Here is a 27,199-nt window from a genome sequence, read left to right as displayed (position 1 = left end):
TTCTTCCTCTATCCCTCTCTTTCTTTCTCTTTCTCTCTCTCTCTCTCTCTCTCTCTCTATATATATATATATATAAGTGAATATAAGTGACGATTCCAATATGTTTGCTGATTTAAAGAAAATTATTGATTCTGTTTGAAATTACCGATTCCGATACAATGATCGATTACTATTTCCATTTTTCTGAAATCATTGAATATCTAGCTAAAGAGTTTTTTTTTGGGGGGGGGGGCGGTAAGATTACCGTAATGGCCGTGTAATATGAGCATATAGTTTATTAAGAATAAAAGTACAGGATCTGTTATCTATAGATTTTAGTTTTACTGGTATTTCAAAATCTACACATTTCATTACTTTATCTATAGTATCGGTATTGGAAACGAAAAACTGAAAACAAGCAAAAGAATCGTTTTTAGCATCGGAAAAAAACGCGCAAAAAATTCCCGATACGAATACCTATTCCGATATATAAAATGTTCGGAGTTTGATTATTGCCGATTCGGATTAATCGTTCCAGCACTAATTGATACGCGGTGCCTTCAATAAGTCTCCAGACTTGTTTTGTACAGAAATTAAAAATTGTCGTAGATTCTTGAAAATTCAATGTTATTACTCTGAATTTTATGAGATGATTGGCCAATTTTTATGGCTTCAGATTCAAATTAAAAGCTACATCAGGAATTGGAATACACCCTTCTAATGCTTGGTTGTCACAGCTGGAAAATCACAAAAAATGCAATCTGGACATAAGCACACTTTAGCAGAACGATATGCAATAAAATTCTGTTTTAAACTTGGATAAAATGCCATATGGGGTTCTTCAGACTGCTTTTGAACCATCTTGCATGAATAGAACATCAGTTTTTGAGTTGCATAAGAGATTCAAGGAAGGCAGGTAGTATGTCAGGGATGGTGAAAGGTGTGGGAGGAATAAGGAAGTCAGAACACCAAAGTTGATTGGCCAAATAAAAAATTTCATGAATAAGGGCCGTCGTGTGTCTATAGAGACAATATGTGCACAGACTGATTTCAGTGCGTTTTCTTTATAACGATGTGGCCATTTTTTATTTGATGAAATATCACCGCCGCCGGTGATTCACCAGTCACGTGATACTACTAAAAAGAACTTTCGGTCTCACTTAATGCAAACAGAATGTGTTTACAATATGGGTAAATTTTAGATGGGTAAGATTTGATCACGTGCATCATGTTTTTACTATTCATGAAAATTAAAGAGTCGCATGAAATTTTAAGTATATTTGTTAAGTGACTAATAAGATTCTTACTCCAGTCACCTAAATAATTTAGAGTGTAATGAATTTAGGAATTTATATCCAAACCTAAATATTATTTTTACTTAAAATATAACATTAATACATTGCGTTATAACAAGTTTCGTCGCGAAACCACCAAAAACATTATATATCTACTTACGTTATATCAGAAACTGAATGACCCCTAAATATCTTAAAATATTGAAGTTTTGGCATTTAAAAAAATCAGAATCTGGTAGCTGAGTGTCAAATCAGTAATAATCGGCTCCAAATATTGAAAACAAAAACAAAAACATATACAAAAAAATGAAAAGAACCTAAACATACTAACAATAATTTGGTTTCCTGTTTCGCTTGATCGATTTACGAAGATTTTGTATCAGAAACTGAGCACGCCTTAAAAATCTTTAATTATTGCATTTTGGTCAAATTTGTTAGTTTGCAATCGCTGATAATCCACTTAAAAAACTAAAACAAGACAAAATTAAAAAGAATGTTATTCTTGCAGAATTTGACCGGAATCCTCGTAATTTTTCATCAATTATGGTTAGGGCTCAACCGGCAATCATTGGATTAAGCCGAGCATTGTTCAAATGTGGAAACACTAAATCGACGTTCTTTTTTATTATTTTTTTGCATAAAAATCTAATTTTTAATTATTTCTTGGATGATGGGGGTATTTTTCCTCTTTATTTTTTATACCTGCTGACAAAAAATAATTTGTACATTCTCTTATAAAAACTTTTCTGTACTTGCAGCTAACAATTTACAGTTTTCATTCTTTTCTTAGAATAAAAATTCTGTTTACAAAAAAAGTTTACTGCCAATTTTCTTTTTAAAGAAACAAAAAATGTACGCTTTGTTGAAAAGAAACTTTCACCTAAAAATTTACGGTAAAAAAATAATCTTTTCTTAGACCCCCCCCAACTTTTGTTGATAAAAATTGCAAAAAATATAATAAAAGTAAATAAACAATACAAAATGCAACTTTTCTTCAGGAAAATGAATTCAGTAAATTCACAGCGGGTTTTTGTTATTTTCTGTTTGTTGTATTTTTATTTTTTCCGGTTTGTTTGTTTTGAAACTCGTCTACATCTGTTACTTTGTTCGGCTTAATTCGGTGACTGCCGGTCGAGCCGAACCATAATTGACGAAAAATCCCCAAGGATCTAGGTCAAATTCTGCAAGAGGGCCAAAAGATAAAAAGAGTGCTTCTTTATTATTTTAGTGAAGTCGGCGGGCCGAAAAGTTGATATTTAATCTAAAAAAAAAACATAATATTACTTACATTTTTTGTCAATTTCAACAATGTCATGTCGCAATTATTACGGTCTCCCATGATTACACGAAAAAATGATTTCGCATATGTTTATCTTGTCACGTGACATGTGACGTAAACAAAAAGGAAATAGCTAAAATATCTAATTGCCTCGAAAACTATTTCCTTTCATAATTAATTTTTACCGTATCTTTTTCCGTAAGTGTTGGATGTTTATATTCTGAATAATATTGGTTTCACTTGAAAATCAATATTTCGATTTCAGAATTTTGCTAAAATAACGAACAAGCACCAAAATGTTTACGAATATTAATTACATTTGAAAGCAATATATTTTCTTTGAATAAAAAAACAACAGTTTACTAAACTATTTCCTTTTTTTAAAGCTTATACTACCACACTGTTACATTCTTTTTTTTTCGGACAGTGAATGTGCATTGAATGATTTAAACGGATACACCGTTTTAATTAAAGATAAAATTCACAATTCGATTGCCGTTTGCAATAACCATTAACAAGCCTCAATTTTTAGATTCGTGTGACTTACATCTAAACCCTGATTGCTTCTCACATAGACATGTATATGTTGCGTGTTCTACAGTTGGAAAATCATACAGGCTCTACATCTGCACAGAAAAAGGAACACCTCAAAATATTGTTTATCTACAAATATTGAGAACATAAACATAAGAAACGTACATTTTGTGTCTTTTTTTATGTTCCATTTAAACAAACTGAGCTATAGCAACGCGTGGCCGGGTACAGCTATAACATATATATATATATATATATATATATATATATATATATATATATTTAAAAAAAGATAATTAAATCACGTTCAGATGCAAATATCATATTAAGAAAAACTTTTCAATTTTTTCTCATTTTAAAATTGAAATATATCTTATTAATATCGGATAGTACAATATCCATAATCAGAGAATAAAATAGAATATTTCTGTTTCTTTTTTGTAAGTAAAATGTCCGTGTGTCATAGTGTTGTTTCATGAAGGCTGATGTTTACGCACGCGGTACTGTTTGACCTTTTAGGCGCGTGTTAATCTAATGCTATACGAATCGGCAAGAGCTCTAGAAGCATCATTATAAAAATTGCAAATTAAAAAAAAACAGACAAAAAGTTTTGAAACCACGTTGAAATGCAAAAATTTTATGGAAATACATGTATGCCGTATAATATTCGGCGTCAGCGAATGAAAGACTTTTGTTCTTTTTTCGTATTTTTTTGCAATTAATTTATAAGAAATATCTCAAATTTAAAATAAGAAATCCATATGTTTAAAACATATATTTTAATATATAAATATTTATATCTAAACATGATTTCAACACAGTTTGATTGACGATTCCAAAAATTTGAAATTGGTATATTTAGGCACCATTTTTTCATTCAAGCATATATTATTAAACGCAACGGAGACACTTTGCATTATGATTCTTTTTTTTTTCTAATTTTTCGATTTTCCGTATAATCTTTTTTGCATCAAAATCAAAAATATTAATAAACGTTCCATAGTTGTTACTGTCACGAGCGCTTTCGATTTGTCCACGAATCATCATCAGGTGTTGAAGTAAAAGTCCGAAGGAGCGAAAATGAGAATTAAAAGTGAAAACTAAAATATACGGTAAACGGCGATAAGTTAAAATATAGTAGACTCTCTCTCTCTATATATATATATAATTTGGTAAAGATGAATGGATGAGTGTAAAATCATAAAATATTGTCATTGTTTTTCTTAACATATTTATGTCGATAATACAATATTTCCAACACCCTGCATTCTTCCGTTCTTCGTCGGCTATGACTAATTTTTTTAAACTTTTACACTCGTTTTGAAGAACGCAGTGTGTTTGAACTATTGCATTATCATAATAAAATTATAAGAGTTGTAGATAAAATTCAAAAGCTAATGCTCTCAGATACAATAAGATGAAACCTTTATATTTGCCTCTTCAGCGATATAAATGTTATTTTAAACAGAATCGTTATAGATTTTATTATGCAGACGGGGGAGTGGGGACGCTTCTAAAAATAGCAGAATATTTGAAAATGAAAGACAGAATTCTTACGTTTCTCTTAAAACTGTTATTGGCTTGACCTTCAAATATTGATTTCCCGTTGATGTCTTGACCCTGTTTCCGATATAGAAATAGTTACATATCTCAAACACTAAGAAACGCAATCAAGAATTATCAACAACTATCCACCTGATTTCAAACAAAATAGCCAGTGAATCAGAGGAACAGGCGACTCCAAGTGTGCAGCTTACGGTGTCAGATAAAAAAAAATTGTATTTATATAAAAATATTCCGCTTGCTAATCCTGATTTCCCGTTTCAGTGAAAAATAAATAACTAAGTATGCGTAAATTAAAATATGTAAAAGTTTTGTACATATATTTATTTAAAAATATCGCTTGCTAAAATAAGTAGCACTTCATTTTTTTTACATAAAAAAAAACAAATAAACTGTTATCATTTCTTTTTTTTTACTTTTTCCCGTATTATTACAATATATTACTTTATTCAATATTTATTGATTCATTTTTTAATAAGAATAAAATGTTTTTTTTTTAGAAAAATAGAATAAACGCTTTTTTATTAATGTTTTTTATTATAAAAATATATTTTTTATCGAATGAAAAAGTCCGTGTAGGTGAACGGAACATTTTTATATAAATGTGTATTTTTTTCTGAAACCGCTTACTGCAAACTTCGAGTCGTCTGTACTTGCGAGTCGTCTGTAAGAAAATGGACTAAATATATAATATTACTCCTAGTTAAGTACTAGTAGGTCTACCCAATTTTGCTTGTGTTTTTTATATAAAGTATTTCGATGGTGCAAAAATAGTTGTTTTGTTTCATATATATATATATATATATATATATATATATGTCAAAAAACGACATTATTTTTGCACCAACCTAATATATAAATTTAAAAAATTGGGGCTTAAGCGCTCTCTTGTGTAACGTAAAAATCATACGAGTGAATTGAAATTTCAGTCATCTTGATAAATTGTGATCTAATATATATTGTAGGAACTTTATGCAAATCAGAAATATTCGAATTTGTCCAAGGAGATGCTATGTGTATATTTTGATATGCTGGCTATGTTTAAAATGCTCCAGAGAAACAGGAATTTAGGGAATAATTGTCAATTGGTGCCTTTTAGCAATGGATCAAATTTAATGAAATTCAGAGATATCTGAATATCATTAAATTTCATTGAATTTTCAAAATAAGATGAATCTTAAGATGTAGAGCTTTATCAGCAAATTCCATAGTATTTCATTAAATTCTCCAATGAAAATAAAACATTGAAAATCTTGCTTGCTGATTTTGAACAATATCTATTGGTTAAAATCAATATGAAATATTATTTTAATCATTTAACGAGTGAACACAGGTTTACAATATCCGTTTGTTGTTTAAATACCATTAGAAATAAGTTACCGTCCTTAAAGATCCTTTGCATTTATCTAGTTAGTGCTTGTCCATAACAACCCCTTTTAAGATAAAAACAGAAGTAAAAACAATGTTAATAATAAACATATACGTGACATATATAAAATAGCATACACAGGAAATCACTTCAATTGATCAAGTATTATAAGCAAACCATTTATAAGCGATTAATGGAAATTCGCAGGTATTACGATGCTACACAAACCTGATTCTCAACTCAATCTATAAAGAGAAGTTAAAGAGAGTTAATCGGTGATTAATTTATTTCAAAATGGCTTACGAGATCGTCAATCGTCGTTTAGCCATGGAATTTTATTTTCATTTTCCAAAATAAAGTTACTTGATTAATAAGTAATTTCTAATGTGTTATATTTTCTTTCCGCTAGCAGTATATACATCTTAACAGTTTTCACTTTTTCTCTCCCTTCAAGAAGCAAAAGTTGAGTAAAATCTTTAGAATATACGCATGTATGATTTTATAGACACGCACCATCTTTGCATATTTTCATTTGTCAGAACATCAGATGATTCTGCTTCGATTCGTTTGAAAGGAAGAAAAAATAATATTGACATGTCAGATAAAATACTAAATCCACATTCTATTTGAATAGTATTTGTTTTCTTAAAACCGTGCCACTATTTCGTCACTTCGCCCTGCAATTTGAATATATATAATAATATATTACTTTGGCATAGTTGGAATGGTAAGGATTAAAAAATGCTAGTTGATAAATGAATACAAGACCAAAAGACACCCTGCTAAGAGTAAGTTCGTTTGTAAATTTGTTTTTGAATTATTGAAAAAAAACTAAAGTAGGCTTTACAGCAAAAATACTGAACGAGGACCCAAGGTACTCCCCATAGAAGAGTTGTAATGGCCACCTACTTCCAATGAAAGCTCAAGAGAACTGCCTTACAAACTTAGATGAATCACTTAGTGTAGTCGGAAATGCTCGGGTCGTTTAAAGATAAGTTGAACAATGCACAACTGTCAGCATGAAATCCAGCATCTTATTAAGACCATGCTTCCTTAAATTGTGGTAGAATTTCGTGAATTTTCAGGGAGGTCACGTTATACTGCACCACATATTTGAAGGAAGATATAAAATCAATCCAGAGATCTGCATTGTTGTTATCTATCGTTGTCAAGTGATTGGGTGAAGTGGGTGATTGGGAAGAGGCTATATGTACGGAAGTAGGTCCTAACTTCGTGTAATATAACCAGGACAATTCAGAAATGTATTTCACAGAACTTCCATTATCTTACCAGTCTCCAAATTTCCTCATCTCAAATCGACGATTGAAACCTCAGGGACTATTATGTGTATGACACAGTCAAGAAAACCATCAGCTTTAACACGAAAGACGAGCCGATCACCAAGATCAAACTAATGTTCAGATGTTTTTCAAGGGGCGCCGTAAAGGCCGATGCTGTAGGCTAAAGTCACATCTGGAAGCTACGATGAAGGCTCAGTTGTCTGTATTCGGTAACAGATCTTTTAGGTGAGGAAATTTGAAATTTACAAATCTATATATCATAGATCAGTACGTATGTTTTTTTTTCTTTTTGAAATTGCTAAATATAATTTGAATCCTATGTGATAGCCTCTTTCATTCCGATACTCTGTCTCACTTAAGTACGAAATAATACTTCCACCAATAAACGTGCAGATTTGAATAAATGCATCTACCGAAACAAATGCTCGATGCATTATTAACGCATACCTGTCCATGGGGCGGGTATTTAACACGCAACTCAAAACGAAAACGCATTTTGTAGTTTACGTTTACCTATTTAAATAAGTGGTATCAGAGTTTGTTGGATGCACATAATTCAAGTATTGACATTTCTAGAAAATACAATTCCTCTACGTGCTTTTCTTACGTAAATCTTTCTCAGAAGAAGGTAATTTAGTTCGGAAATATGGCGGATAAATGTGAGGGGGAATCTCATTTAAGTATAATTGTTATTAAGTGGCTTAAGAAATAAAAACCAACGTTGATAAGTAAGATTCGTGCTTTGAATATCGATTACCACCAGAAAGTGATTACTGTCGGAATAATCTCGTCGGCAGGTCAGTGTAACGAAGAAAAGTCGTTTAAGGCTTGCAACGAAATCGGGTCGTTGCTTACAAGAAATCTTTTCTCGTAAAGGAAACAAACGGGTACCGTAGACGAATTCAACACACGTATCTTCTGCCTGAACACCAAAAATGACTGACGAGGAGAGAATGATGTCAGTATATCTTATGCATCCAGTTTCTCGTTCAGCGAAGTTTGACGAGACTAGAGTGTCTGTATAACGCGTCAAATCCAGAGTAAAAGAAAAATGACCAGGTGTTATTCATAGATAAAAAAGAATTGAAACATATATTAGAAAACTGTAAATCCTATGAAATGATAAAATGATTTTTCATTTACTTTGTTGGTGTTGAATTCCGATATTTCGCTGAGTAAAAATTAGCCTCTTTAGGGTTTTATGGCCAGTCCGTATTTTTCTCTCTTCATTTTGTTACTATAAAGGAGGAGGTAATTCCTGGAGAAGAAACATTCACATGTATGTGCTGTCCAATTTTAACGTGTGCGTCGCCCCAGTTCGGGCATGGATAAATGTCTTCTAAAAGTGTGTAAGTATTTTTCACTTCATAATATGAAAATTTAAGCGAAATGGTCAACTATAAGTCTAATGCGTACAGAACAGGGCAATTAAACTAAAGCTCTCGGGTTGATTCACGCCCCCTATAGAAGGCTAGTCGACGGTGCTTGCATTCATATGATATAACGTATAGAATAAGAGATTTTGTGATGCAATCAAAATTTCAAGAAGTTAAGTGGTCGACTATAGTCGAGGCCTATACAAAGCTTCTCTTCTCATTAGCTGCTACATTGAAGTGAATAGGGGGCGCTATTCTATTCTCTGTATTACTCCACTTGTCCTTGATTTTCGCCTTACAACGCTGAATATTCAGTAAAGGTATATAAACTCCAATTTTAAGGCTTTCAAACGAGGATTGAACCTCGGCCTCCTAGCCCATTAGCGCACACTCTTACTATTATGCCAAATGGACAAAATTAAAGTAATTCCGCGAATTGGGTATATATCAGTGTGGTAGTCAGTGAAGTGAGCCTTCGGTTACCCCTTGACTATATTCGACTACTTAGACTCCTTAAATTTTAACATATTATGTTCCATACATTTTATTAAGTAAATGCAAGCATCGTTGACGAGTCTAATGAACTGATGTAGCGAGTCTGATTCGGACCTGCGAACCTGATTCTGCCTGCAGACTTTAGTTTGGTTACCCTTGTTTTATACGTAAGCATCGAACGTATATACATTCTTAATGTAGTTCGGATCGTTATGAATAAATACTTGGCAGCTTGAATCACCTTTCGCTCTTTAGTTTTGTTTGATAGCTTGGGTTTGAAATATTTGGCAATAATTTACGCTTTCATGCTTCTGTTTATGGCGCCTTTCCTGCAGTGGAACTGATCGAGAAGGAAATAGAAACTGTCATGTATAAGTGTATATAAGTTTCGTCGGATTTGTTCTGGTTGTTAAACTGTTATATTTTGATATGGGGCTTCAGTTCGGTCAAATATTATTGCAAATAGTGAATATGGGATGTTGTCAGCATCATACTTTATCAGCCAATATATTTTGGCATTTTTGCAGGAATACCAATAAGATTTGTGTATAATCTTCGTCGAATGGATGCCTTTTGAAAGGACGAACATAAATGGCTACTTTCCCGGAATAGATGGCTACTTTGCGGGGAAGTACTCTGCACCATTGTTCGCAGGATTGGCTTTACGCGCCAAACTTGCTGGCTAACACCTATTGCTCTAAATGAAAGACTGTATTTATCATTTTCATGTTTCTTCTATTTGTTCATATTTTTCAAAACAGCGACCTTTTTTCTATTAATAACTCGCCACTTGAATAAATATTATGAGAAAAAAAAACACCACATATAACCATAGAAAAAAAAAACACCACATATAACCAACCCTAAACTATATCAAACTGAAAACAGCATCTTCCTTTCCTCCCTTTGCCAGAAACATTGCTCATGGAATGTAGGGGAATAAAGACCAAAAATAAGAGGAAAAAGAGTCACAAGATCGTCGAAAGGCACAGTGCACTTACTACTTTCAGTTTACATCAACAAAATAAGTTTGATAATTAAGTTATGAGGTGTGTTCCTAAAGTAATGCCTCCTATTTTTATTCCGCCCAAATGAATCAGAGAAAATTAAAAATTGAATTGTTATGATTAGGATTATGCATCGATAACTTGAAAAGTTCAACTCTCTGTTGTAGATATTGACGGTGTGAGACATTGAATTCCTGGCCAAAGTGCATTGGGAATGGTGGTGACTATGTAGAAAAGTAAATTCTGGAGTACAAATGGTCGTGTGGTATAATAACACCACTCCCATTTTCGTAGCTCTTCATCTTTTATGAGTGAAAAAACAAACAAACAAACAAAGAGCTTTATTTTTAGAACTGCCTCCATATGACAAAGCGTGTACCGGATGCCCATGCGCAGCCATCGTTCATCGTTGGCAAAAGTGTATTGACAATGATGTTGATTAGGTATCAAAATAAATTCTTGAGCAGAAAAGATCGCTCGTGTTAATGGTACCAATCTGCTTTCGTAGCTCTTCAATTTTTGTGTTAAAAGTTTAGGAGGCTTTACCATTGGAACGACCCTCGTAATTTAGAATGGACAAAATAACTATTTTAAACTAGAACAAAATTAAATATAAGTAAAACAAAATTAATATCTACATTAAAATCTATTAAATATTGTAAATTTCCTTTTACATTATAAGTTAACATTGACCTTGACATTATCAGATAAAATATATTTGCTTTAATAATAGATGAAAAACGATATATTGAAAAAGAAAACATAATTTCTAGAAAGAAATTATTTGCCATAGTTTTATCTGGACATTACTTTTTCATATTGCATGACGTATTTCCGAAATAAAAAAACCGGAAGTTCAAATCTTGTAACAAATTCGACCATGACAGAACTTTCCAAGGTCAACGTCATATAAGATGTGTTACATTATGGCCCAATTAGAGAGTCTACGGTTAAAAGTACCAACGTTATCACCAAAAGTGTAACTTTAAATTTTCCTTTGACAAATATAAATTAAACCATTCCTGATTTAAACAATGACCGATATTTTGATTAAGTTAGCTGGCAATTGGTCAAGCAATGTAAACGCTAGGTTTAGATAAATAAATAAACACAAACGAACGTAGTTACTCGACCAAAATCAAGAACCTACATAACAAAAGTAATAATACCCAAACAGCGTGGTTGATTTTTAATCTGACATTTTTTCCCAACACAAGTGCTACGATTAAATCGTTTATGGGGGATATTTGTGTAACAACTTCTGATGGGTAACTTTTCTTGGTTTTAATTTTTTATAATAGATTTGAAATACAATAAATACACTGATATACTATTTGTAATACATTGTTATATTTATATTTTATATCTTCTTTATCCTCCTCACCCACCTTCTTCTCCTCCTCCTCCTCCTCCTCCTCGTCATCATCAGTATCATATTATTATTAACATATTATTAAAAAAAAACAATAAAAATGTTACTATTATAAATATTATTCGACTCCAAATACATTGGATTATAGGAGTTTATGAGCTTGAGTTCCAATAACGTTACCTGATTAGCCAATCTCATCATAATATTCCATCTAAACGCAAGAGAAAATAGTCGATATTATAGTAAAGCTTCTGTCATAAGTAACTATATATTTATTCAAGATTTGATTCGCTCCAATTTTATTCTCGTTAGGATGTTAAAAAATAGTATGCTAAGTAATGTCTTGTAACATCTTTTAACTTAAGCAACGAATCTGAGATTCATTGCTAAAGTTCCATAGAAGTTGTTCGCTTAGATATGCCGCCAAGTCTCAGAAAGATTGGCAAAGTATTCGAAGTCACAAATTAAAAAAAAATATATAGGAACTCCTGACAAACAACGAAGTATATGATAAAATATTCCCCATGTTGTTAATGTCGGAATATCTTAGCCTGGACAATGCCAGATGACCTCTCCAGTTATGAAATTATATGTCGAACAATGAAACGGAAGTTATAGCGGAGGAGTAATCTATTTTATTTAGTCAGGAATCTTTGTACATTCGCATGTGTAGGGAAGTTTACGCGATGAAAGCGTAGAAACAAGATAAAAAGGAAAGGTAACTCTTTGCATACAAACGGAAGTGGTTCTTATTCAGAAACAGCGGTGAGTAAGTACCATTTTTTTTTTGCCAGATGGTCTGATTTCCTTTTTTGCAATTTGTTCGGCATTTTGGCACGAATACATTGGCATTTCTAACATCCTTGGTTTTGCACCAGGCAGTACAGCTCTTCTAGAATCAAATGCACATTTGAGAAAACAGTACAAATTGAATCAAGGCAAATGAATTTTTACTCTGTATAACCTGCGTTTTAGGGTAACATCAAATATTTCTGGGGTTTGTAGGCGTCTGTGGAACTCTGTTCCGTCTGCCTGCTTCCCACCGAACCACAACTTGGATGTGTTCAAGTCCAACATTAACAAATTCCTAATGAACCGCCCCCTTAAGTAAACACTTCATCAAATCTCCACACTAACGTAATGTATTTGCAATAACCCTTATCCCTGAGTGGCTTCCGGGCCTTGATAAGTGGTGATCATTGTGTAAAATATATATATATAACAATAAAGCGTGTAGTTGTATAAATAAATTAGAATACTCCCCCAAACAAAAATATTTAACATTATCTATAATCTACCCGGAAACAATTGCAACTAGAGAAAACCCTTCTATAAATAAATTTTATATTGGTATTGTCGGTTGTAAGTTCAAAGAAAGATATACCGACGGTAAATGCCCTTTCAACAATCTTAACTAAACAATAAAAATGCCACTTTCTATATACTATCGAGAATTAACCAATATAAACTGAGTACCAGTTGTGAAATAGGATATTCTAAACATAACTAGCACTTGTAAATATTTAAATTCACTATGTTACTGATGCCTCATTGTACAATTACATATTAATAGATTAAAGGATATAGATAACTCTTCAATAGAAAACATGAAACATCAATAAATTGCAGACATAATAAATCACATCTTCTCAGCAATTTGATGATTCCTCCCTAAATTAAAAGTATTATTATCAAATATTTTTGTTTGTACCTTTTTGTTTTCTCTGTAACTTCTTTTATATCTTAAACGTATTAATATTTCTTTACATTTTTGTATTTTTGTTTATTTAGTTTTTAAGATGTACAACCGTGCTTCTTTTTAGTAATCAGCACCTCTACTGTGTCTAGCGTTAATATAACTTAATATCAGAAATGCCACTATATTTTCTACCTCTTTTGTAATTACCCCCTTATGTATATTAATTCTTAAATCTTTACAGCTGCTGTCAATTAACTAAATTAATCGTCATTATTGGACATTTTGGTTTACGGTTTTAATATTCTACATCTTAATTTAAATTCTGTACTTCCTAGTATATGTATTCGTATGTTTTTTTCATGTTTAGTCAATATTACATTTATGTAATATTTGATACTTTATTTATTTTATTTTCATTTTTAATTTCATTTTTATTTTATACATCTTAATTTTTTTATCTTACTATTTTATCTTATTTTTCACTTCATCTTATTGTTAACATTTCTTTTTTTTAATATCTTACATTACATTTTAGACTGATGACGTTACTGCTCTATTGATATTAAAAACGTCTTCGTATTAACAACATATATATTAGTGATGGGACGATTCCAATATTTTTCACGATTCCGTACTAAATTTCCGATTCCGATTCTTTATAAATCTTAAAATATTTATATAGAGAGTTGTTATTTTTCCTAGATCACCATAAAAGCACATACTCAATGTGGAGATATTTTCCTAAACGGATAATCAATCGATTTTAGTTTTACGAGTAGTTAAAAACAAATAAATATTTATTATTTTATAATCATAAATCAGAGTCCACTTTCTCTAGGCTGTTTTTGAACCCAGTAAACGACATGTACTTTTGCGAGTATATATATATATATATATATATATATATATATATATATATATATATATATATATATATGTATATATATACTTCATACATATTTTTATTTTTCCATTAAAATTACTTACACCTATATATTTTATGTTTTTTGTATATTTCTAAAATAATACTTGTATATATATATATATATATATATATATATATGTGTGTGTGTGTGTGTGTGTGTGTTTGTGTCTATGTGTATATATATATATATTCTATTTTCTATTTTATTATATTCGTTTATTTCTTATCTTTTTCTTAATTCATTTACTATTAATCTATTTATTTATATACCTATTATTTACTATTATAACCATTGATATTATTGGAATGTTATTAGATAATTATGTGATTATCGTCTGGAATCAATAGGTTTATTACGCCTATTTATAGTTTTGATTAAGGTAAAAACAATGATTAAATTCTTTACATGATTCTGATCTAGCCTAGTTAAAAGTCTTTATTAAGGTGGATACTTTATAGACGTAATTAGCCTTATTTTGTACAACTGTTTTTTTTTTCATTTAAGAATATCGTGTTTTGAAAGCAAGAGTCGGTTGGTTATTATATAGACTAATTTGATTCTAATATTGTATCGATATTAAAATAATGTTTATTTAAATTGATTTTACTTATTATTTTAATAGTCCGAAATAAAGATTAATTAAGAATCGGGAATTTTGTCGAAATTGAGAAAAATATCGAATCGTCTGACCACTGATATATATATATATATATATATATATATATATATATATATATATATATATATGTGTGTGTGTGTGTGTGTATGTAATTCTTGGTTAAGATAAAATCCAATGAATTTAACGAGGTTTTAATAATAATAAAAACCTCGTTAAATTCATTGGATTTCATCTTAACAAAGAATTACACACACACACACACACACACACACACACACACACATATATATATATATATATATATATATATATATATATATATAGACAAGCAGCCGCCAATAGCGTAATGGTTAGGAGCCTTGACTGCCGTAAAAACGGTCGGGTTTCAATCCTGGCTTGAGGTAGTTGCCTGTCTAGCCGCACTGATGAGCTGTGAAACAGCGAAACAGTACTGTATGTGGATGACTATATATATATATATATATATATATATATATATATATATATATATATATATATATCAGTGGTCAGACGATTCCATATGTTTCCCAATTTCGATAAAATTCCCGATTCTTTATTTATTTTTATTTCGGACTATTATTCTCATCTTTATCGTTTTTGATCTTTTATTGGTTTTGTTTATTCACAACGTTTTGGCCAACAATTCCTCTGGCCTTCGTCAGGTGGTATCCGCGACGGATAGGAACTTCGAATCTCCTAACTGCATTCTCAGCCATCACTGCCATCCGTAGTTGTCGTCTCACCACATTTTGGCACGCTTTGGGTGGGATTGAAACCGCTATCTTCAGACAATGTTCATCTGGAACTGTAGAGATTCAACGTCTCTATCAACTGCGCCACGTGCCCCGAAGGGCGATCAAGATAATAAAGATTAGAATAATAGTCCGAAATAAAAATGAATTAATATATAATGCTTATCTCAAAAAAGAATTCCAATTAAGGAATAATATATATATATAGTCCCGATTCTGTTCTAAATTCTCGATTCCGATGCAATTATTTATTCCGTTATTGAGTATTTATTTTAAATTTCTAAACTCAAATTGGCTTTTATTTGAGGGATAGGGATTATGACAACGCCCCATGTTATTTATGCAAAACTGCGCTTGCTGGGGTAATTAATGCATTTTAGTTTAAATTGTAAGAAATAGTTATCATGTCAGCCTTCACATAAATTACAAAAATAAGTTTTAAACAAAAACAAATAAAAACAATAAAAAATCTTGTTTGGCATCGGAGAACAGGCACAATATTTCCGATTTAGATACCGATACGCATACTCCAAAAGTTTCGACTTCTCCGATTCCCTATTCCGGTTATATATATATATATATATATATATATATATATATATATATATATATATATATATATATATATATATATATATATATGTCCGTTTGTTATTCAAACATTATTGGTTAGATATGTTCACGCACGTTTCAGTGGAATAAAGGTTAACATCGCACCAGACAAACAACAACAACAACAACAAAAATCGATATAGCAAACAATATATTTAAATAATAAACATACTATATACCACCTCTGTCCAGCATTGAGCACTGTTTAACGACAACGTGAGTTTCATTGGATTTCCATCTAGAAAACCAGTAGATACATACAAACATACATACATACATGCATACATACATACATACATACATACATACATACATACATGATTGAGAAACGTCTTGTAAGACGAGTGCCACTTCATCAGACACTTAAAGTCCAGTAGCCCAAAAATGACTTTTTTTTTTTTAGTCCTACCGGTGAATTCACACGCTCAAGCAGGCATGACACTGAAGACGGTCATTGAGATTAATTATTACATGCTTCCAGCTTTTCAAGCCTCCATGAGTCACAACTTTTCCATCGTCACAGGACCATTTTTATAGACAAATGCCTGAGGGAGTATCTATACACAGATGATGTTACAGAGTCTTAGCTTTGTACGACAGCTAAATCTCTCTCTCGTATTAAAATTTTGAGATCCAACAACAAGCAAGAGCAAGATAGCCAACAACAAGTTAAACTGCAGACCAGCCTAATGCGGGTACTGGTCTCCCGCTTTATGGTTTTTTAAATCAGAGATTTGCTTCTCCTAGAAAGGTTGCCTTCACCACGGCTTACGGGAGCCCTCTCCACCCCAATACACACATTCATACACAAACACACATGGTGCTAGTTGGCCGTTGACCCGGAAGAAGGATTCATTCGCCCTTTGGAAGGTCTTATTTTTAATCCTTCAGGGAGACTAGTCGCCCTCCTTACCAAAGAAGTCTGGTGGGGGAACCAGTTTAGTCGCCGGTGATCCGACCATGATTCAGGTAGTACTGGGTTACATGGTCCCAGTTGCATATGACATAATGTGACACATACATACATACATACATGCATACATACATACATGCATACATACATGATGATTGCAACGTCTTGCCAGACGAGTGCCACTCCATCGGACACTTAAAGTCGACCAAATTCCTGAGGGAGTATCTATACAAAGATGATGTTACAGAGTCTTAGCTTTGTACGACAGCTAAATCTCTCTCTCGGTTCAAAATGTTGAGATCCAACAACAAGCAAGAGCAAGATAGCCAACAACAAGTTAAACTGCAGATCAGCCTAATGCGGGTATCTCTCTCCCACTTTATGGTCTTTTTAAATTAGAGATTTGCTTCTCCTAGAAAGATTGCCATCACCATGGCTTACAGGAGCCCTTTCCACTCCAACACATATGCATACACACAAATATACACGGTGCTAGTTGGCCGTTGACCCCGAAAAAGGGTTCATTCGGCCTTTGAAAGGTCTTGTTTGTAATCCTTCAGGGAGATTAGCCGCCCTTCTCACCAAAGAAGTCTAGTGGGGGAACCAGTTTAGTCGCCCGTAACCCGACCATGTGCAGGTAATACTGGGTTACATAGTACTAGTAGCATGACATGACCTGACACAAACAGGAACACACACACACACACACACACACACACACACACACACACACACACACATATATATATATATATATATATATATATATATTCAGGTTTGAGATGTTCAAATGTAGGGACTAATGAATACAACAAGGTTTTTATAACAAGAGAGAAAAAAATTTTATTTATTCGAGGGTAAGCCGTTACATTTGGTCGCTACAAACAGCCATCTGTTTCAGTCAATGAGATTTTATCAGGCGACCCTGGACCATTCGACGCTATAGAAAAAAAGAGAAGACTGAGCTCTTCAAAAAAAAAAAAAAAATTCTATAAAAGTTGCGAGCTACTTAAAAAAGAAGGATAAAAATGGAGAAGTTGTATTTCAACGTTTTTGGAAAATTTCTCCAAAATTACCACAGCTAGATTTATAGACAATATAAATTTGAAATTATTAAATTAGGCCGTATTTTACTAGAACAGTAGATTGCGTTCCTGGGTGGGTGGAATTAAACTCTTCTTTTTATAGCAAATTTTTGCATGTCGAAAAAGGAGTTGCAAATGTGTTCGTTGACTCAACGAGTCGCGTGTCAGAAAAAGTTGAAGGTTAAGGAGGGAAAGAGAGAGTTTAATAAAAACAAGGCCGATAACCATTAGTCGCGTGCTCTCGTGTAATGAATGAATGCGTGAATGTAGGATTGACATGAAATTCTTAAAGATAAACTAAAATGACCGAAAAATGGGCTGAAATGACTTAAATAAATAAAAAGTAAATAACTTAGAATGACTTAAATGAATTTAAGGATGAATTGAATGACCTTAAGAATGACTTGAATGCATAAAAAATAACTGGAATCCTTCAAAAACAACTTGAATGATCTGGAGAATGACTTAAATGGCGTTGAGGCTGGCTGGTTGTAAAGTGGGTGATCATTTTATATTAAATTAATACGGAAAAGTGATACCCCATCATATAAGTACAGCATGTAGTAAGACAGATACTACACTTTGATCTTGGCCAAAAGGCAAAGAAAAGCGGTATTTATTTGCTCCGCCACCGATCAAATTAGGTACAAGGCCGATTTTTTATGTGAGGAGTGAAGGGGAAATGGGGACCAACTCCCCGGGGAGTAGTGGATCTGGATAGTGACAATTGGTATGAAGGGCTTCCCCTACATTGACCAAGGTCTAATATGTTGGATTGGTATTTATTTGCTCCCCCACCGAGCAAATAAGGCACAAGGCCGATTTTTAATGTGAGGAGTGAAGGGGAAATGGGGAACAACTCTCCGGGGAGTAGGGGAGCTGGATAGTGACAATTGGTATGAAGGGTTGCACCTACATTGACCAAGGTCTTATATGTGGGATTGCCCCCACATATTGTCTTTGCTTGTAGTATCTACCAGACAGATACTACACTTTCATCTTGGCGAAAAGACCAAGAAAAATTTAAAAAGCTAAAAACAGCATCTATTAACAACAGACCTTTGATCTTAACCAAAAAGGCCAAGCATAAAAGTGTTACGGACAGACCCACAGAGCGACGGACCGACCGATCGACCGATCGACCGACGGAGGGACTTATAGAGTCGCTTGCACGCGACTAAAAAGAAATGATAAAGAGTAAAACGTTAGGCGTTTATAGACTCATATATACATATTCACAACGAGACATATCTATATACATACACATGTATGCATATATGTGTGCATAAAAATGTAGATATACATACACATGTATGTATATATATACATTTTTATGCACACATATACATAAACATACACACACGAACATACACATAAACAAACACACGTACAAAAATACTAGCATAAATATGTATGTATTTGAGTAAAACAATTTTAGAATATTAACTTTATAAAATTAAATTATTAGTTAATGAATTATATTAAAATCTACAAGCAAAGACAATTATGGAGTTATTATGAGAATTTAAAATTTAATCGAGGTATATATAAACGTACGCGCACCTATACGTGTACGCATTTTATTATTATATATAAAATCTTTAAAGCAATTACCAATATTATTACATTATTATATGTGTTATATAAGTTGTTAATTTTACTTGTTATTAATTGAGTTAATAGTGATTAGAAATAAAATTACATTACTTTAGCGGAGTTAGATAACGAGCATATATTGCTATGAGTCGTGCGATAGGTGCGACCAAGAAAAATGCTAGCAAGCTGGACCTAAATATGCGAAGGTTTGATAATGACGTAAAAATAAAAAATAAAACAAAATACTGTAAGAAAACCATTTCATATATGTCATGGTAACATATTGAGTTTCTAACAATATTTTTTATAATTTTTCATTTATAAGTCTAACAAAATAGACCCATATATCATATTATGTTAGTGCAAAGATAATATAGTTTTTTATCATATATATATATATATATATATATATATATATATATATATATATATATAAAAGAACCTCAAAATCTATTAAACTGTAGACGAGAAATAGCAAACAACTGTGTTCACAAAATAAAACTTACTCTAGGATAGCGATAAAAATAGCTTTAAAACTAACAATAACAATAGAAAACAAACAAATAAATAAATTAAATAAACATGAATATACATAAACGATCACACATATATGTATATATATATATATGTATATATATGTGCATGTATGTGTGTACACATAGGTATATTTATATATATATATATATATATATAAAATAAAGGAAGGAAAAGATCTACCTTAAACCACTAACCTAGTTCTAAAACAGATCCTTTGTTCGATAAAATGCATGCCCATTGGCTGATAGGAGGGGGCGCGGTGGATACTAGAAATCTGATTGGCTAACTTAAATCCTCAACATATATAAAAACAAGGAGCAAGCACAAAATTCGCGCATAAGCCTGACGAATCCTATAGTGGATGAAACGCAGAATATTCAGTGTAGCTTAATCGCCACATATATTTTATAAATTACTATATATATATATATATATATATATATATATATATATATATATATATATATATATATATATATATATATATATATATCTTTTCGGTGGGAAGATATACAAAAATTGAAAATAATTGAATTTCAACAAGGGTCATGAGAAAGTTATATATTAAAAAAAATGAAAACTGAGTTAAAAAGCATCAAATTTTTATCACTGACCAGTTAGCCTAATTTAGTTACATTTGCGAATAGCTGAAACACCCTTAAATGACTTGAAATTGGATCCTCACTATCGCGCTTCATCCGTAGCCATGACAAATGTGCTACCTCAGCTTTCACTCCCCTCTCTCCCTCACTGTCTTCACACCCCCTCTGTATTATTATATTACCCCCTTCTTACTAATTCCTTAACCTGAAAATAGCCTTTTAACTCCCTCCTTAAGCCCCCTTCTCTTAACAATTAACTTCAGAATTAACATAAACTCATAAGAACTTTAATTTCGCCCATCGACACTCATGGTGAATTTTCTCTCCTAAAAATTTGAAAAGGTTCAACACCTTTTCAGATTTTTTACCTTATTTTTTCTTGATATCTAATATGATTGAAACGGTCTGCACATCGTAGCAAGATATAACTGTACTTACACACAAAAAATTTTAATAAAAAAATATATGTATGTATGAAAAAAAACGTCATTATTTTTGCACCATACTAATATATATATAAATAGCGTGTATATATATATATATATATATATATATATATATATATATATATATATATATATATATATATATATATATACGCCATTTATATATACCAGGGGCGTGCATTAAGTAATACCCTTGACCCACTTCCCATAGCAGTAGAGTAACGAAACTTGGCAGTTATTAGTCTTTCTCTACATAGGAACCATCCACAGTTATACATTTCTCTCATCGTTTGATGCAGCTCTGGAGACCGTTTTTGTAGAACACTCCAGGTCGGTCCTCCATCCACGACGTGACTTCAGAAATCAAGGATCTATCATCTGGGAAACGCTTTCCTTTCAAAAACAACTTCATCGCTGGGAAGAGGTTAAAGTCAGATGGTGCAAGGTCCGGAGAGTAGGGAGGATGGGGTCTTTCATAACCACACGCCTCTGCTTCTGATCTGGCGACTTTCGAGTTGTCGACCGAAGTGTTGTCCTGCAGGAGGAGGGTACCTTTGCTGATCTTGCCCCGCCTCTTGATTTTGATAGCTTCCCTTAATTTCCTCAAAAGTGAAGCATAATAGGTTCCTGTAATTGTGTTACCCTTTGCCAGGAAATCTGTCATCACTACTTTGTCCTGATCCCAGAAGACTTTGAGCATGACCTTGCCAGCGGAGGGCTTGCCAGCGGAGGGCTGCACCCTTGCCTTCTTTGGAGGTGGTGACTCCACGTGCTTCCACTGCATTGACTGGGCTTTGATCTCTGGATCATAGTGGTGGACCCAGGTTTCATCCTGTGTATTCAGTCTTTTGAAAAACTTTGACTCATCTTCTTGGCACATCTCCAAATTCATTCACGAGCACTCGACGCGTTCTCCCTTCTTGAATTGTGTGAGCAACCAGGGATCCATCTGGAAGACACCTTATGCATATGCAAATGGTCATGAATGATAGTTTCCACAGACCCGGTACTAATCTTGACATCTTGGGCTATTTGGCGAATAGTAATGCGACAATATTCCAAAATGGCAGCCTCAATTTGACGGACAGATGCCTCATCAATGGCAGAATGGGGGCGACCAGGTCTGTGAGCTCTTTCCACAGACTTTCGGCCATGTTTGAATTCACGATGCCAGCGTTTTACAAGGTCATATGATTGGGTATTATCATCATAAGTTTCTTTCATTACATCAAAAGTCTCCTGTGGTGTGCGTCCTTTCAAATACAAAAACCGGATCACTGCTCGACATTCAACAGGCTCCATTTCACACCTGACTCAGTTCAAACACCTGTAAAACAGAAACCACAATTAGTTCGTAGCTGTAATTTGCCACATAACCCGTAGATATATAAATCATTGCACCTGCACAATTTCAGCAAGATCAGACAACTGGAAGTTTGTCAGGGACATTACTTATTGCACGTCCCTCGTATATACACGCCATATATATAATAATTTATATACATATATATATATATACACGCGATATATATATATACATATATATATACACGCCATATATATACATATATATATATATACGCCATATATATGCATATATACACACATCATATATATACATATATGTATACACACCATATATATACGCCATTTATACATTTATACAACGCGATTATTATTATTATTATTATTATTATTATTATTATTATTATTATTATTATTATTAGGTGCGTATACCGTGATTTACTTACGTACACTCCTACTTATTAGTGAAATGAAAATATTTTTGATTGATTGACAGATGTCAAGTACCATTTAGAAGAGTTTCCAAAGTTGTACGTCCAAAAACAAAAATGAAAAACAAATGTTTTCCGGGGAGCAGGAGTTGAGTTTGGACAGAGATATGAGGTAGTGCGGCCATGGCGTTTAACCAAGTTCTCTTCCTCTGCGGCTCTCAGCTAATAAACGCTATAATGGCACTCAATATGTATGAGTTTGTTTGAGTAAAGATTGGATGCTGCAAGTCTGTCATTCACCTGAGTACATGTGTACTTGTTGAAAACCGAAATAGTAATACTAAACATCTATAATCTATATCTCTACTTATATATAAAAGGCACCATTGTCTGTATGTGTGTGATGGAGTTCGTTCCTTATAGACTCCAAAATTACTAGGCTAATTATTTGAAATTTAAACATACATGTACTGTCTGGTTCGGGTAGTGTTCTTATATAGGTTTTGTATCGCAATACCTCTGATAAATTTCGAAAATCTATAATAGCAAAATCAAAAGAAGTAACAATTTAATTTTGACTAAAGATAAAATGTTTATACATCACGATTGCATTCGAAAAGTGTTAATCAATTCACAAACAGGTATGGATTGTGGACGAAGTCGCCGCGGGGGAGGCATTTGAAGCTTTCTTCTGTTGCACTGTTGTGGGTTCTTTACTAGAGCAAGCAATCTGTTGATTTGATTGAGGAATGGACGATTTAACCGATTTCGATAACGATAAAAATATTGAAAGTGTAAAACATTCGTTGACCCTCATTCTATCCCGATTAAAGTCAGGTTTTCCCACTAGTTTGTTTCTAAACTGAACGCATGGCTTTGCTTGGTTTCAGTACTATTTCATTGCAATACTAATCAGATGTAGCAACGAAATATGACCTTAGGACAGAACAACGTGCGGAGACTTATCACAGCCAGTAAATGTATATTGAATGCATGTTCACAATCGATAATCTTATTAATTGGATTATACAGACCGGCAATGAAAACTAAAAATCATAGTGAAACAACGTGTCGAGTCACGGCCAGTAAATGCAATAGATAAGTTTACTAATTCGATAATACAGGCTAGCAATGAAAACTAAAAATCATAGTGAAATCCGAATTATTTATGTAACAAACTAAAAGAAAGATACGAAAATATTTTTACGCCTTTATTTGACTCTGATGCAAATATAGTTTCGGCCGAAATAACATTTAGTAGAGTTTCGAAAATTGTGCGTCTAAATAGTCTGTTTTCTAATGGTTCACTTAATAAAACTGCACGTGCTGTTTCAGTTGTAATTATTGGGACAACTAAAATCTTATATGCATTGTATGACCTACATTAAATGCCACTGACGTATTCGAATAGTTATAAAATCCGTACCCTTTTCTGCAATATTATCATATTTGCTATAAATAAACTTAAGTCAATTGCCTAAATGTCCACCAAATTTTAGTCATAGAATATTCTATAGTCTTTGTTCATTTTTATACTGAAACGGTTTGATGATCATCTCATTAGTAAGTGCGATTATGAACGGGCTTCACATACATCGGATCTGTATCCAAGATGTCAGTTTATCTCAAAGATGATATATATCAAAATAATATATATATCTATAAAAGTGAGTGTGTGTCTGTTTACATTTCCCTACGCAATAACTCTGTCTACAGACTCGAAATTACTCTACAGACTCGAAATTTGATATACAGGGTACTGAGATTTGGGAAATAAATGTGATCGGTTTTTGTCCTGAAATTTGGCGATTAATTGAAATTTTAGATATAGGTTCGTTGGACATGGATCTAACTTAATAACCTAATTTGAGCCCAAAACAATAAATGTTAAGGGGTCATAATAGAGGCCAAAGTTAAAAAAAATATTAACCGCTTTTTTTTTTTTTGCTCAACATACACTTCCAAATACCCGGACAACGCCGGGCACCCATGCTAGTATATATACAGTTTCTAAACTGAAGCATTCGAATACAGATAAACTCCTAGCAGTGGCAAGTAATACTGACGAATCTTTTGTCGTATTCGGCTGTAATTATCTTTGAATAGTGATAAAGAATTGGCGGATAAGTCAGATGTAAACTTAAATTTATTCGTATCATAATATGGCTTAATTGCAGGATGGATTGTGACTTTTTAACACATACTTAATTATTCTGTTTTAAATAGTTTTATTTAATACTAGCTTTGGTGCCCGGCGTTGCCCGGGTATTTGGAGGTGTATGTTGAGCAAAAAAATAAAAAAACAACAAAAAACAAAAACAAATCGGTCAATTTTTTAAACATTGACCCCTATTATGACCCCTTAAAATTTTTTGTCTTGGGCTCAAATAAAGTTATTAAGTTAGATCCATGTCCAAGGAACCTTTATCTAGAATTTCAAGTGTTTAGACCCAAAATTGTCGGAGGAGTTTGGTAGACTTCACAAAGGTCAAATCGTTGAACTTTAACCCCTTAACATGCAAATTTCTAGCTGAAAATAGATCACATCGATTTTCTCAAATCTCAATACCCTGCATATCAAATTTCGATCATTATTCTTGGTGGAATTGAAAGCTCATAGACAACCACGGATTTCGAAGTCCCCGTGGAATTATTTAAAGTATCCGAAAGATTGAGAACGCTAGATGAAAGAATTATAAAGCACAAGTCTGTGATATTAAATCCTATACATGTCATATAAAACAAATGCTGTCTCCGACGTTTCTGACTTTTTGAGATGAGGATTGATCATTCGTATTATTATTCATCGGACTACTGTTCTCATCTTAAGGACCCGTGGCGCAGTGATTAGAGTACTGGGGAAAATCAATTGTAAAAGTGATATTCTCTTGCAGATTGAAGTGGGCGACCGAAATATACATTTGCGAATTACTTAAGACCTCTATCCAGTCATGGCTTACGCAACAAGAGCACGCTACCCCTGTGAAGTAATGAAGGGCTCAGCTCGAAATTCCGTCCAAATTTCCGAGTTTAACAAGATACACCTAAAGAAGGTCGGAAGTTATATTAACCAAAACGTTGTGAAAATCACACTCGAGATGAGAACAATAGTCTGATGAATAATAGTACAAATGCTGTCTGTGTATGCATTATTGTTACAATATTAGTATTTCATAATATTAGAAACTAATGTATTATGTGTACACACGTATGTGTGTGTGTGTTGTGTGTGTGCGTGTGCTTTAGCAACTATTTCTGTTGTGTTCAATGTATGATTAATAATGTAAATTCTGTATTATTTGGAATTGCTTCATAGCAAACATTCTTATAAAAGTCAGTCTGTGATATTTAATCCTATATATGTCAATGAAAACAAATACTGTCTCTCCCTATACCATTGCTTTATATAATACATTATTTTTTTTTACATAGGCGTCACCACTTATCAAGGCCGATAGGCCACTCAAGGATAAGGGTTAAAGAGTGTACAGCAGTCAAAAGGACAATATAGTAATCGATTGTAATGGAAGTTCGGTAAATTTGTTCGGAAATTTGTTATATATATATTATATATATATATTATATATTATATATATACATGTATATATATATATATATATATATATATATATATATATATATATATATGAGTAAAAATAAAATGAAAATACAAGCGATGGTTGACGTTATGTTATTTGACAAGGAAAACCGAGAATTAATAAAATAGTAATCAACGTTGATTACTTATTTATTAATTCTTTTTTCCATTCTCAAATAGAACACACACACACACACAGACACACACACAAACACACACACACACACACATATATATATATATATATATATATATATATATATATATATATATGTGCTTCAATATTTCCTTTCATGGCTTTCAATGCAGAAGTAATAATGTAAATTCTCTATTGTTTGGAAATGCTTTATAGCAAACACGTCTTTTAATCTCGCAGAAATATTCGGTTTGCTGTTATTCAAAATGGCGGAAAATCAAACACGTTTTTCATCAAATTGTGGTTTAGAATTGAAAAAGTTTTGAATAGGCGGATTGATAATACGTGAAG

The 27,199-nt window shown here is 32.5% G+C and overlaps 1 long non-coding RNA gene across 1 annotated transcript in view; it reads right to left on the bottom strand.

Annotated features, from left to right (window-relative positions):
* Nucleotides 1-27,199, bottom strand: part of LOC145298811 (uncharacterized) — a 534,037-nt gene that overhangs the window by 233,496 nt on the left and 273,342 nt on the right. The gene's annotated exons all lie outside the window — the stretch shown is intronic.

The sequence above is a fragment of the Euprymna scolopes genome, chromosome 2 (assembly GCF_053919585.1).
Source record: "Euprymna scolopes isolate OS-2025 chromosome 2, ASM5391958v1, whole genome shotgun sequence".
NCBI lineage: Eukaryota > Metazoa > Mollusca > Cephalopoda > Sepiida > Sepiolidae > Euprymna > Euprymna scolopes.
The sequence above is the reverse complement of the archived record's forward strand: the minus strand, read 5'-3'. Positions and strand labels throughout refer to the sequence as shown.